Source organism: Talpa occidentalis, unplaced genomic scaffold (genome assembly GCF_014898055.3).
Source record: "Talpa occidentalis isolate TD23 unplaced genomic scaffold, MPIMG_talOcc4v2.1 talOcc4.7, whole genome shotgun sequence".
In the NCBI taxonomy this organism is placed as follows: domain Eukaryota; kingdom Metazoa; phylum Chordata; class Mammalia; order Eulipotyphla; family Talpidae; genus Talpa; species Talpa occidentalis.
Window position 1 is genome coordinate 74,145,035 of NW_023605083.1, and position 13,454 is coordinate 74,158,488.

At 41.2% G+C, this 13,454-nt stretch overlaps 1 long non-coding RNA gene across 1 annotated transcript in view; it reads right to left on the reverse strand.

Moving 5' to 3' along the window:
* The window catches only part of LOC119232493 (uncharacterized), a 46,071-nt gene extending 33,182 nt beyond the window's left edge, over positions 1-12,889 (reverse strand). The window contains exons 1-3 of the long non-coding RNA XR_008549757.1: positions 12,741-12,889; positions 10,394-10,493; positions 5,240-5,313 (exon numbers count right to left, since the gene is read on the reverse strand). This is a non-coding gene — a long non-coding RNA (uncharacterized LOC119232493). The remainder of the gene's footprint in view (positions 1-5,239; positions 5,314-10,393; positions 10,494-12,740) is intronic.
* Positions 12,890-13,454: the final 565 nt, after the last annotated feature.

Consider the following 13,454-nt stretch of genomic DNA (forward strand, 5'->3'; position numbering starts at 1 on the left):
TATTGGAATGGCATTGAATTGGTATATTGCTTTTGGTAGGATGGCCATTTTAATAATGTTTATTCTTCCAATCCATGAGCAGGGGATGTCTTTCCATTCCTTTGTATCTTCTTCTATTTCTTTTAACAGTGTTTTATAGTTTTCTTTGTAAAGGTCCTTTACCTCTTTTGTTAGATTTATTCCCAAGTATTTGATTTTTTTTGTTTCGATAATAAAGGAGATGGTTTTTTTCATTTCTTCTTCTTCAGATTTATTGTTTGTGTATAGGAAGGCTACTGACTTTTGCATGTTGATTTTGTATCCTGCCACCTTGCTGAACTGATTGATGAGATTAATTAGTTTTTCTATGGAGTTTTTGAGGTTCTCTATGTAGATTATCATATCATCTGCAAATAGTGATAGTTTGACTTCTTCTTTTCCTATTTGGATTCCTTGGATGTCTTTCTCTTGTCTTATTGCTCTCACTAGGACTTCCAGTATTATATTGAAAAGCAGTGGTGAGAGTGGGCATCCTTGTCTTGTTCCAGATCTTAATGGAAATGCTTTCAACTTTTTGCCATTGAGAATGATACTGGCTATTGGCTTGTCATAGATGGCCTTTATGATGTTAAGGTATGTTCCTTGTATCCCAAGAATTTCAAGGGCTTTTATCATGAATGCGTGTTGCACTTTGTCGCAAGCTTTCTCAGCATCTATTGATATTATCATATGTTTTTCATATTTCTTTTTGTTGATGTGTTGGATAACGTTGATTGATTTTCGGGTGTTGAACCATCCTTGTGTCCTTGGCATGAATCCTACTTACTTGGTCGTGGTGAATTATCTTATGGATACATTGTTGGATTCTGATAGCTAAAATTTTGTTGAGGATTTTTGGATCAGTGTTCATTAGGGAGATTGGCCTGTAGTTTTCCTATTTTGTGTTGTCCTTGTTCGGTTTTGGTATTAGTGTAATGTTGGCTTCGTAGAATGTGTTTGGTATTGTCCCTTCCTTCTCAATTTTTTGGAAGAGTTTGTGAAGGATAGGCACTAATTCATCTCTGAATGTTTGGTAGAATTCATTTGTAAATCCATCAGGTCCTGGGCTTTTGTTTTTGGGGAGGTTTTTGATTATCATTTCAATTTCGCTGCTTGTAATTGGTCTGTTTAGGTGTTCTATTGCTTCTTTATCTAGCTTTGGGTGATTGTAGAGTTGTAGGAATTTGTCCATCTTCTCTAGATTGTTGAACTTGTTTCCATATAACTGTTCATAGTAGTTATTGATTATTCTTTTGATTTCTGCTGTGTCTGTTGTGATTTCTCCTCTTTCATTTATGATCCTGTTTATTTGTGCTTTCTCCCTTTTTTCCCTTGTGAGCCTGGCTAGGGGTTTGTCTATTTTATTGATTTTTTCGAAGAACCAGCTCTTGGTTTCATTGATCTTTTGGATTGTTTTTTTTAATTTTGATTTCATTATTTCTGCTTTGGTTTTTATTATTTCTTTTCTTCTAATGGTTTTGGGGTTTTTTTGTTGTTCTTTTTCTAGATCTTTGAGCTTCGAGATTAGGCTGTTTCTTTGAGTTCTTTCTAGTTTCTTGATGTGAGCCTCTATTGCTATATATTTTCCTCTTATTACTGCTTTTGCTGCATGCCATACATTTAGGAAATTGGTGTCCTCCTTGTCATTCAATTCAAAGAATTTTTAAATTTCTTCTTTGATCTCCTAGTTAGTCAAGTGGACTTCTAGTAGTGTGGGTTTCTATCTCCATGAGGTAGGAGAGTACCTTGCCTTTTTTTATGGTTTATTTCTAGTTTGATGCCTTCATGGTCAGAAAAGATGGTTGGTTTGATTTCAATCTTGCTGTATCTGTTGATGTTTGTCTTGTGCCCCAGTATGATCAATCCTGGAGAATGATCCGTGTGCGCTTGAGAAAAATGTATACTCAGATTTTTGGGGGGTTTAGTGTTCTATAGATGTCTGTTAAGCCCAAGCTCTCTAGATCCTTATTTAGAGCTTTAGTGTCTTTACTTATTTTTTGTCTTGTTGATCTATCCATCGTTGATAATGGTGTGTTGAAGTCTCCCACTATGTATGTGTTTTCTCTGATGTCTGTTTTCAGAGATGCCAATAGTTGTCTGATATATTTTGGTGCTCCTTCTTTTGGTGAATATATGTTAATGAGTGTTATTTCTTCTTGAAGTATTGTCCCCTTGATCATAATGTAATGACCACTGGGGTCTCTTTTTATCTTTTTGAGTTTGAAATCTCTTTTGTCTGATATGAGTATAGCTGTTCCTGCCTTCTTTTTTGGTCAATTTGCTTGTAGAATTGTTTTACATCCTTTAACTTTGAGTCTATTTTTATCTTTTGCAGCTAAATGTGTTTCCTGGAGACAGCAAAAGGTTGGGTTTTGTTTCTTAATCCAGCCTGTGACTCTGTGTCTTTTTATTGAAGAGTTTAGTCCATTTACATTTAGAGTTAGTATTGATATGTTAGCATCTGTATTTGCCATTGTGTTTGTCTTTCCTTTGATTTTATTTATTTATTCTTTTAATAACTTTTTTTTGGCCTTCTTTTGTTGTTATTGTCCCTCTGTGGTTGTGGCTTTAGGACTCCTTGTAGTATTTTTTGGAGTGGGGGTTTAGTCATAATGAAATTCCAGAATTTCTTTTTGTCCGGGAAAGTCCTTATTCTTTCTTCATAGAGGAAGCAGAGCTTTGCGGGATAGAGTATTCTTGGTTGGCATCTGTTTTCTTGGAGTCTGTTGACTATGCCCCTCCACTCTCTCCTTGCCCGTAGTCTTTCTTCAGAGAAGTCTGATGTCAGTCTGATTGGTTTTCCTTTGAATGTTATCTGTTTCTTCCCTCTTGTCAGCTTCATTATTTTTTCCTTGTCTTGGATTCTTGGGAGCTTTACTATTATGTGTCTTGCTGTATTTTTCCTTTCGTCATGGAAGTTTGGTGTTCTTCTTGCTTCTTGTATATCAATTTTCAGCTCCTTTTTCATGTTTGGGAAGTTCTCTTCAATTATATCCCTGAATATTTTCTCTGTTCCTACATCTCTCTCCTCTCCTTCTGGGATTCCTATAACTCTAATATTTCCTTTCCTCATGGAGTCAGATAGTTCCTGAAGTCTTTCTTCAGTCTTTTTCCTTCGTACTTCTCCCTTCGTAGTTCACCTTCCTTTCCTGTTTTAGTTCTTTTTATTTCTGTGTCTTCGAGAGTACTTATTCATTCTTCGATTTCATCTATTCTGCTTTCATTGCTTTTCCCAGAGTTCTTTAGTGCCTCCATTAATTCTTTGATCTCCTGCATTTCTTTTACTTCCCTCTTTAGGGACTCAGTTTCATTCTTCTGGTCATTAATTATTTTTCCCTTATCATTGTTTTCCTTTATGACTTCTGTCAGTTTTTTAATCACGGCAATTTTAAATTCTCTATCTGGAAGGCTCAGAAGTTCTTCCAAGTTACTGTCGTTGCAATCTGGTAGGTGGTTTTCTTTTTGTGGTGTGCTTTTTTCCTGAGGAGTTGCTGGGTTGCATGTGGTTTTTCTACTCCCTGCTGCCTGTTTTCTAATTTGCCATATTCCTTGGGACACTGTGTTGCTGGTCCTGGCCGGCATCTTGGGCGAACTTTCCAGCTCACCTCTGGCTCCTCTGGGAGACTTCTGTTGGTTTCACACAGTCTCCACCAAAGAAAGGTCCCTGCTGTACTGCACGCCAGAAGGGGCCTGGCTTGGGCAAGCCTCTCAGCTCACTCTGGCTCCTCAGGGAGACTTCTGCTGGTTTCACACAGTCTCCACCAAATAAAGGCCCCTGCTGCAAAATGTCGGTGCTGGGGACGCACTCCCCTGCACGCCCGGTCTCTGAGTTGCAATATTTTGTTAAAGTTTTTTTGTTTGGGGGTTCCTTGCTGTAGTCCTACAAATAAATTTTTTTTTTATACAGATCCAACATTGCCATTCCTCCATTGTTAGGGTCCTGTCCAGGATCTTTTTTTGGGACAACAACCTCCTGCTCTGGGGACTGCCTATCCTGTTGGTGGAGATGGTCAGCCTCCTCCCTGGCTTTTTTGAATACCATTCTCTGCTCATCCAGAGTTAATAAAGTATGCAGCATGGACTGTATATCTGCCCAGTTAGGGTGGTGGGAGACGAAGATAGAGGCAAACAAGTTTGTCATCCTTTTAGGAGCCTGCCAGTACGAGGAAACAGAGCTCCTTCAATTTAGGAGGTCCGCAGTACTGAAAGGATGGTGCGACCTGATGGAGACCCAGCAGGTCTCCCATGTTCATTCAAGCCACCCATTGGCATCTGGTGAAGGGGAAACTGTCCTGCCTCAGGGTGGTCCTTCCTGCCAAAATGGGTGCCGAGTCTAGTGTGGGGAGGAGACGCCATTTTAGTGTCCTCCCCAGAGGGCAGTGGAGGCTGTGAAGCCTCAGGAGTCTGCATGGGAGGGGCCTTGTCACATGGAAGAGGCTTTTGTCCTGATGTATTTAAAGTATTTAAAATATGATGCTACTCCTCTTTTAACTCTGCCCGCTGGCAGTCCTCATGGAAAGAGGAAGGTTTATCCTTTCTCTGTGCCATAACCCGAGTCTGCGCCATATCCAATTTATGGAGGGCGACCTCTATCCTGTCCTGCATATTTTTAAAAGCTTGATCTTGTATGCTTTTAAAGATCCAGTGAACATCTTTGTGCATAAAACTTCCCCTGGCCCCTCACCCCAACTAAATTTCTTTCAGTCATTTAGGATAGAATCCCAAACACAGAGTTCCATGTCTAAAGGATGTGACTATTTTAGAGTCTCTAGACATATTGGTATTGAAAAGGCACACTGGCACTAACTTCTTTTTGCCATCTTTCCATAAACCTCAGAACAATGATGTGTACTCAACTGGAGCATACATGATACCTTGGAGCTCAGACATTAAGGACAGAAGCTGAGAGTTGGTTTCTCGATTCTTCTCTACTTTATGGGGAGTGAGGCGAAGCGTTATTACAGAGAGGAAAGAAATCAGGCACAGCAATGGTAAAGAATATGAACAATATAAATAATTCCCACAGCCTAGAAGAAACTAGGCAGGTAGCTTATGCATTTATGCAAATTGATATGCAAACCACAGGACAGGAACTGATGTTTTTTGGTAGCACTTGTCTGCCCAAAGCCCATTTCCTTCATTCTTAGTATTTAAAAGGGAAAAAGACAGAATTTTCCACATAAAAACAGATAATTTCAGACTAATAAGCAGAATTTCTCACCTTTCAAAGTTTTGCAAGGAGAGCTGCTACATGTTCACGCTGTTCTGATTTAGCAAGATCTTCTGCTTTCTATCCTGTTGGAAAAAATTGATTAATTTTTCTCTTTGCAACAGAGAATTGTTTCCATGTACTCATTGCATCCTCTTAACAGAAAGAAGCTTAACAGGGCTGAGAAACAAAAAAGGTAGGCAAAAAGAATATGTCTTGGATTATATCTCTTTCTGTGAAATCCTTATTTCACTTGACTTTCCAGGAGAGGAAGATAAAGTAGGAAAACATCATGCTTTGGTGTTTTGAGGTCCAATAATGAGATGTCTCAGGCCCACAGGCTTTAATCAAACTCAGTATCTCATTAGTAGGCATATTACTCCATGTTCTGAGCTTCTTTCCAGTTAGGTAGACAATAAAGACTGTCATTAAATGCCAACTGCTATTTAGTGCACGCTAATGTCTTAAAATCCTTTCATGGACAAACCTCAGCACTCATGTCATGCTAGTTACAGCTAATTGCTGTGAATTTCAAAGAAAAGGCTATGTTTTACAGACAATTTTGATTTAAAGATTTTCAGTGAACCTAAAAGAAGAATCCACAGCACTTCAGGGTTTGCTTTTTTTAGACTTTAAGGTGGTTCAGACATTTAATCTACAATAAAATACACCATGAGTAGGGTTTGCTTTTTAATTAGAGAATTTTCATTGAGTTCCATTTTCATACCAACGGAATTAATTTCTATTTCTGTGCCATGACTATACAGGCAGATAATGGCTAACATTTATTGAGCACTCCTAATCAACCATGGCTGATCTAGTTCTTAGTACTTTGCATGCATTAACCTCAGAGTTGCCCTGGGGGTGAGGGGTGGGGGGAAGAGACTGTAAGAACTATTATGGTTCACAATCCACTGATCCCTGAGGAAGAAACAGGTGCTTAGGGACGATTCTGTTGCAGTTTTAGAAATGATTAACAAGTTAAAAGTAGGAAAGAAGCAATTTCCAAATAAATGAAAGCTCTTTTTTTATTTTTTTTTTTTTAAACAAGAAGCATTTGGCCACAATGCTTGTCAGTAATGGTTAAAATTCCATTCCCATGGAAGCTAGGGACACTCAAATCAATGTAACAGGACACCTTTCAATTCAACGCAAATCTATCCAAGTCACACAAAGAGGGGGAGGTCCCATTAGACTAGCATTTCTGAAGCTCAGAGCTACTGACATTTGGACAGTGCAGTTTTCTCCTGTGGATGACTGTCCTGTGTGTTGCCACAGCATTGCTGGCTTCTACTGCTAGATGCCAGCAGTATTATCCCCTTTCCCTGTTTGAGACAACTTAAATGTGGTGTCTTTAGACACAGCCAAATGTCCCCTGGGGAGGTGGGGGGTGGACTTGTCCCTTAGGCTGCCCCTGAAGCATGCTCCAGGAGGTTCACTTGATAATCAACCCTGCTGCCCACTTCCCTCTGTACCCTTAAAATCCTAAAGCCTCTCTAATAAAAGTGGGACGGGCTTATGGTTTACTTTACTGTGAATTAGGTATCTTGTTGATACCGGAATTGTCAGGCCTAGTCTCCCAGCCAGGAACGGATCTCAGGCTGCAGGGCAGCGCTGAGCCCCAGCCACTAGACCGCCACGGGTTGGTGTCTCACGAAGCCGCAGCAGGAACTTCGCAGACGCTCAGGCAAGCAAGCGAGAAGAGGCAGGTTCGTTTATAGAAAGAAAAAGTTTATTGAGGAGGAAAAGAGCAGAAATAAAGTGGGACTCCCAGGCCAGGGAACCAGACCTGGGAGGGGCAAGGAAGCCAAAGTAGAGTTGTGTCTTAGGGAATATAGACCTTTTTTCCCTCATTATTCTAAAACTTCACCAGTCTCTTTGTGATTGGTTAGTTCTCGGCTGTCTTACTTAATTTGCTACTGAGTGCGGGATCTTCACATTCCTTATCTAACAGCTTTCTCTTTCCCCATTTGTTGCATCTTTAAATTTATGGCCCAGTCCTCTGGATGGGCATCCCTGCATTGAAGTTAAACAGCTGCCCTTCTAATGTGACTATAAATTAAACCACTCTCCATTTCTCCAATCTCCGCCTCCCTTTACCACCTGAAGGAAACCAGGACCAGCATTAACAATGTTGTCCTTGGTCCTGGCATGTTTGTTTTTCCTAATGGAATTGGTTATATTTCTTTGGTTGTCCTTATCTCTGAAGCCTCCCTAAATTCTTCACAGGTCCCCTCCTGCACTGTCCCTAAAACTGCCTAATAACCCTAGCTTGCCCTGTCTCGTTGTCACACACTACATCACCAAAGCAGAATTCATGAGAATTTTCTAGTTCTTTACTGACATGGTAAAAAAAAAAAAAAAAAAAAAAAAAGGCCTTAATTTGGAGGTTCCCAAACTCTATCACACACTGGAATTGTTACATATATGCCTTTGTAAAGAGGAGGTACCATTTTCCCCAACTCCATGTACATATTAGCCACTTTGAACTACAGGTTCCAGTGGGTCGTGAATAGGACTTCCTGAGTAGGGGAGCTACTGGGAAATAAGGGTGGAGATAAACTTCCATGCTTGGTATATAACAATCCAATGAGCCTGGGAGATCTGGATTCTGTAGCCTGGACTTGCACCCTGGTACCTATTGTTGGCAGGACAGATGGTACTTGACTGTGTATTGGCCAATTAACGTCTCCCTCTCTCTTTCACTCTTTCTCTACACCTCCCACACCCCAGCTGTCTTTGTAAATAAGCCTCTTTTTTTCTTAATTTCTCTCTGTGTGTCTGCTTTTGGATTTTGTCCTGAATTCTTAAGTGCACAGGTAAGCACTCATACCCTGGCCACCTGTTTCCCTGGAGTTGTCCTGGAACAGAATCACTGGGGATTGTTAAGAGTTCGCATTGCTGGGCCTCTCCGGTGGCTCAGCGGTTGAGCGCTGGGTTGTGAAGCTGCCTGAAGCCTCTGCACTGCCGGTTTGATCCCCGGCTGCTCCCCGGCCACCTGAGGAGGGTCCCGCATGGCACGCAGACCTCTCCTGCCGCCCACTGCTCCCCCCAGTAGTATACTTTGTCAGTCTGCCTGTTCTACTGTCTGCTCTGGCTCTGGTGAGTTCTCTCACCCTCCCGCGCTTCTGACTGCACCCGGTGCTTGTATAAATAAAATAAATAAATCTTAAAAATAAATAAATAAATAAAAGAATCTCATTGCCACACTCCTACCTGGAAAACATTAGTCTGCGGTAACAAAATCTGAGTCTCAGCTTAAATCTTCTGTCTCTGTATGCCTGACCACAAATATTTTTTCTCTAAGAGACCTCATATCAGCATATTACACAAGTATAAGACATGCACTGGAAAAAGTACTCTCCACTGGTAAAGCTCTTGAAATGACAGGAAAACCAAAATCAACAATACTTCCTTACATTTATGTAGCACATAACAGTTTGCAAAATATATTGTTCTAAAGGATAATTTTCAGACTTTCAAAAGAAATGCCTGCCCTAATCTATGAGTATGGCTGTTTCCCAATAAAACGTCATCCATTGAAACAGGCAGCAGACTAGACTTGGCCCTTGGGCCACTGTTTGCCAACCCCTGTATGACTCTCCAAGAAATGAGGTCCTACTTCCAGTCTAAGTCACCAAATTTTAAAACTCCTTATAGAAATGTTATATGTCAGCAAAGCTCTTGGGGGTTTCAGGAGTATCCCATGGAACAGGATGGAGAGTCAACTCGTCATTGAGGCAAAAACAACTCAAATGATATTTTAATGCAGCAATAAACAGCAACCTTATCTCATTAATAGACATGTTTTTCTTCTGTGATGTTTCATGAAATGTGAATCAAAGGGTTTCTTCTGCAGGAAAGTGTCAGGTCTGGAATGAGGAGTAGGGAGGGAGAAGAGCTGAAGAAATCTCATTTAAAAATATTTTGGAAGGAAGGGGAGAAGAAACTATTAGTAAAACAAAAGCCACCCTACTGAATGGAAAGAAATATTTGCACATCATATGTCTTAATAAAGGGCTGAATCCCAAAATATATAAAGAACTCATGCAACTCAATACAAAAAAAAATAATCCATTAACCTAATCAAAAAATTGGCATAAGACCTGAGTGTATGATGGCCAACAGACACATGAAAGAATGCAAATTCAAACCACAATGAGATACCAGCACACACTAGTGAGGATGGCCCACATCAAACAGACCAGAAACAACTGGTGAGGGTATAGAGAAAAAAGGAACCCCCTACACTGTTGGTGGGCAGGTAAAGGGCATGTTGTATAAATGTATATTTGCAGAGGTTTAAACCTATAACCCCTAAAGTGAAACAATTTTACCTCATTAACAAATAATTTAAAGAAAATAAAAGTAGCAACAAATAATGTCTATTGCTATGTAAAAAAAATTATAAAAAATATTTTGAAGAAAATTTTAAAAAATAACAGTATTTTGCAGGCCTAATAGCAAGGCCACACTTTTTCAACAAGAGAGAACAGCTCTGGGCCTCCCTGGTGGCGCAGGTGATTGAGCACAGCCTTGTGAAGCTGTCCACAGCCTCTGCAGTGCCAGTTCAATCCCCACTGGCCTCGGAGCAATCCACGTGGTGCAGCAGACCTCTCTTTTCTTGCCCGCTGCTCCCCTCAGCAGTGTATTTCGGTCTGTCTGCCTGTTCTGCTCCCTACTCTGTCTCTGATGAATCCTCTCACCCTCCCGCACATCTGGCCTGTACCCTGGCTCTTGTATAAATAAAATAAATCTTTAAAAAAAAAGAGAGAGAGAGAGAGAGTGAACAACTCTGGTCAACAGATCCCTACACACTGAGGATTCTAGTCTCTCTCCCTGAAGCCCAGAGAGCCCCCAGTGCCCTGTTGTGGAGGGAGAGAATTTAGGAAACAAAGCAACAGCGTCTAAACAAAAACAGACATCTAAATAAAAAAGGCAACAGCACTGTGTGTGTGTGTAATACAGGAAACAAAAAGCCAGAGGGGAAGAGTAGGCGCTCCTGGCAGCGTGGGTCTGTTTATGTGTGGGCAAATGTTGATGTAACTACAGTGGAAGAGATGAAGCCTAATAGCAGCTTGTCTGCTTTGGAATGCAGTTGCCAAGCAATTCCTTCCCCTGGTGCCCTTGAGGTCTGAAGACATCTCCAGGAAGCAAATCACTCACCGAGGTGAGCGCCTCCACATTGGCTCCTGTCTGACAGAGGGATGCAGACTACATCCAGGATCCTGTAGTTGGCTACAAGGTGTAGGGGCGTTTGTCCATACTGAAAGATAGGAAAGAGACACAAGGATTCCTTCTCAACATTGTTGCTGATGATGATATTTATGGAATCTATCCCCCAGGGTCAGCAATATGGAAGGGAGCTAGGACCCACCTGAAAGGGGAGGCACAGCCTCCATTCTCCAGAAACATGCTATCTAGGGAAGCAAACAAACCAAGCAGAACATTTTCAAGTATTTTTCAGTTAAAAGACTAACTGAAAGGATGAATGAGTGGGAGACTTATCACAGGATTATTAAATAGTTTCCTGCTGTGCGTGTGTACATGCTCTCCTCACTGAGGGTATGTAACTTCATTACCAAGAAGCTCCAACCCAGAAAGAAACAGTTAAGGGTTGTGCATTCTGCATCATCTAGTTCTGGTCCTCTTGTGTTTTCTAACAAGACCAAGTAAAACAGTCACTCTTCTGATTTGTATATGAGAAGAACACCTGCAGTAAGTCCCTGCAGGTGTTTCACTGCAGTAAGTGCCAAAGATAATGACACATTCCTGCCACATACTGGTGAAAGGGGTGGGATCTGATTGGCCATTTTTATTTCTGGGGGAATTGAATTGAGGTAAGGAGAGGGCAGGACATACCACAGGGAAGGAGAATCTGCCCCACCTGGTATATAACTGAACACAAGCAGGCTCAGGAGATCTTGCTTCTGCAGCCCCACCTTACACCATGGTAGTGCTAGAAGAAGATCAGAGGAGATACATGGAGACAGGGAGGAACAATTGGAATAGACACATGACAGGAGACATGTGGAGAGGCTAAGCATGGCTGCTGTTATCTTGATTTGTATTTTTGTGTCCCTTCTTTTACCCCAGTCCTGCCTGGCCCCTTTCTTGTGTTTCTGCCAGAGGGTGTTTTGGATTTGTGACACGGTTTTCGGCCTCCACAGCCCTGCCTGGGCTGACATTGTTTGGCCGGGTATTAGTCCACAAGAGGATGGGTAATTTGGGGTGTTTTATTGGGAAACTACTATTAGGAATATCCTTTCTTCTCTTCTCTCTCTCTGTGCACACTAATTCTCTTTAAAGATATTCTAGATAAGAGTCTGCTTTTCTTGCCGTTGTGAAGGAGGATGGCCAATTCCCTTTTAGAGCATGCAAGCCCTTACACTTGGGGTTCCTGGTCATGCTAACAGGGGGAGGCTTCCGAGAACTTCAAGGATGGTGAACATCTAGAGATTTGTGGAGACTTGTGCATCTGGAAAGGGCAGGGAAGCTCTTTACTCTTTCCTTATGCTTTGCTCTATACAACTCATCCACTTGGCTATTCCTAAGTTAGATCCTTTGTAATAAATTAGTAAAGGGGTTTCCTGAGTTCTGTGAATTGCTTGAGTAAATTAATCAAATTTGAGGAGGCTGTTCTGGAAATTTCTGGTCTATGAAGTTGATCAGAAGCACATACTAACCTGGGCCTGCAACTGGCACTTGAAATTTGAAGGAGGGGTTGTGAGAACCTCTAATCTATAGCTGGTACCTGTCAGGAACCCTACCCACCTCCATAGGAGACCTGTCCCTGCCTGTCCGTCTGACTGTCTCTCTTTCTTTTTGCCCATTAATGAATAAACAAAATATAAAAATTACTGGGGATCATATCTCTGGCCCAACAAATGGACAATGCCATCTTCACATGGCCCATCTGTGTATAGAAGTCTGCTCCCTGAAGTTGTAAGTCAGCCTTTCTAGATAAAGAATATTTAACAATGGAAGCCAACCTTCATACCTCTGTAGGGCTTTCCTCAGAAAGGAAAAGATTAAACCTTGATTGCTTTCCTCTAGCATCAGCATATCTTCAGATTAGGACCATTATGAACCAGAAGTCCCTTCTATCAAGAATAATCACATACTTAAATATCAATGGCTCACTGTTTTACCTACACAAGATAACTTCAAATTTATATTTACCAGAACAGCTCTCACAGAAAAAATCTGTTGGGATGCTTCCAGGGTTTGGAGCCTAACTTTGATTATCTAATAAACTCTTTATCTATCACTGAGACTTTATTTTTCATGGTAAACCAGGCTAGTCAAGGAGAACTTATTTATGTAATAATTTTCTGTTATTCATAAGTCTTATGTAAAACATGACTTAAAATGAAGAGCCCTATTAAAAGAACAGGTCCACATGAGTAATAATGACTAAACAATGAAGACATGTGAAGAGAAACTTGACCCAAACCCAGAAGCAGGTAAATGGACCCCAGTGGGCTTTGCATGTCTTTTTGTTCAGGGTTACCTTGTTAGGGATATCCAAATTGCAGTTTGCTTCACAGAGGGCCACCACAATTGGCATGTTTCCATCTTTGCAGGCCACATGGAGAGGGGTGTTGCCATGCCTGTCTTGGAAATCAATGAAACATCCCTGGCTGATGAGGATCTGGATGACCTCCATCTGACATCATCATACAGCAAGATGAAGAGCAATGTGTCCATCCTGCAATAAACACAGGGGTTGTGAGCACTGTCACAGGTACATGGGCCTGGCCACTCATCTTCCCAGCTGCAACTAGGCCAGGCTTAATTGGAAATGAGATTGCTATTGCAAAGCCTAAAGGAGGATTAAGTGGCAGTTACACCTGGGGGCTGGGGCAAGATTCATACAAACCACTCTGCATAATCACAGCTGACCACCAGCTTGATTCATCTGGGCTTTACAGTAATATCAGATTCTACATTTTTGCCTCTCAATTTATAGGGTAAGTAATAATTGGGATTCCAATGGCTTATTTTATCAAGAGTTTGGAAAACATTTGCTTAGCAAACTTTACTAACTTCCTAAGCAGAAAGTCTATTATCTTACACCAGGAGAAATTGAAAAAGCAATGCAAGATGACTTCCTCAATTGGTCTTTATCTACTAGATCCCAGTAGTAACCTGCAGCCCTGCTGGGACAATCAAAAATGCCTTCAGCATTACCAAATATCCCTTGGGTGTGCTTGAGAGCCACTCA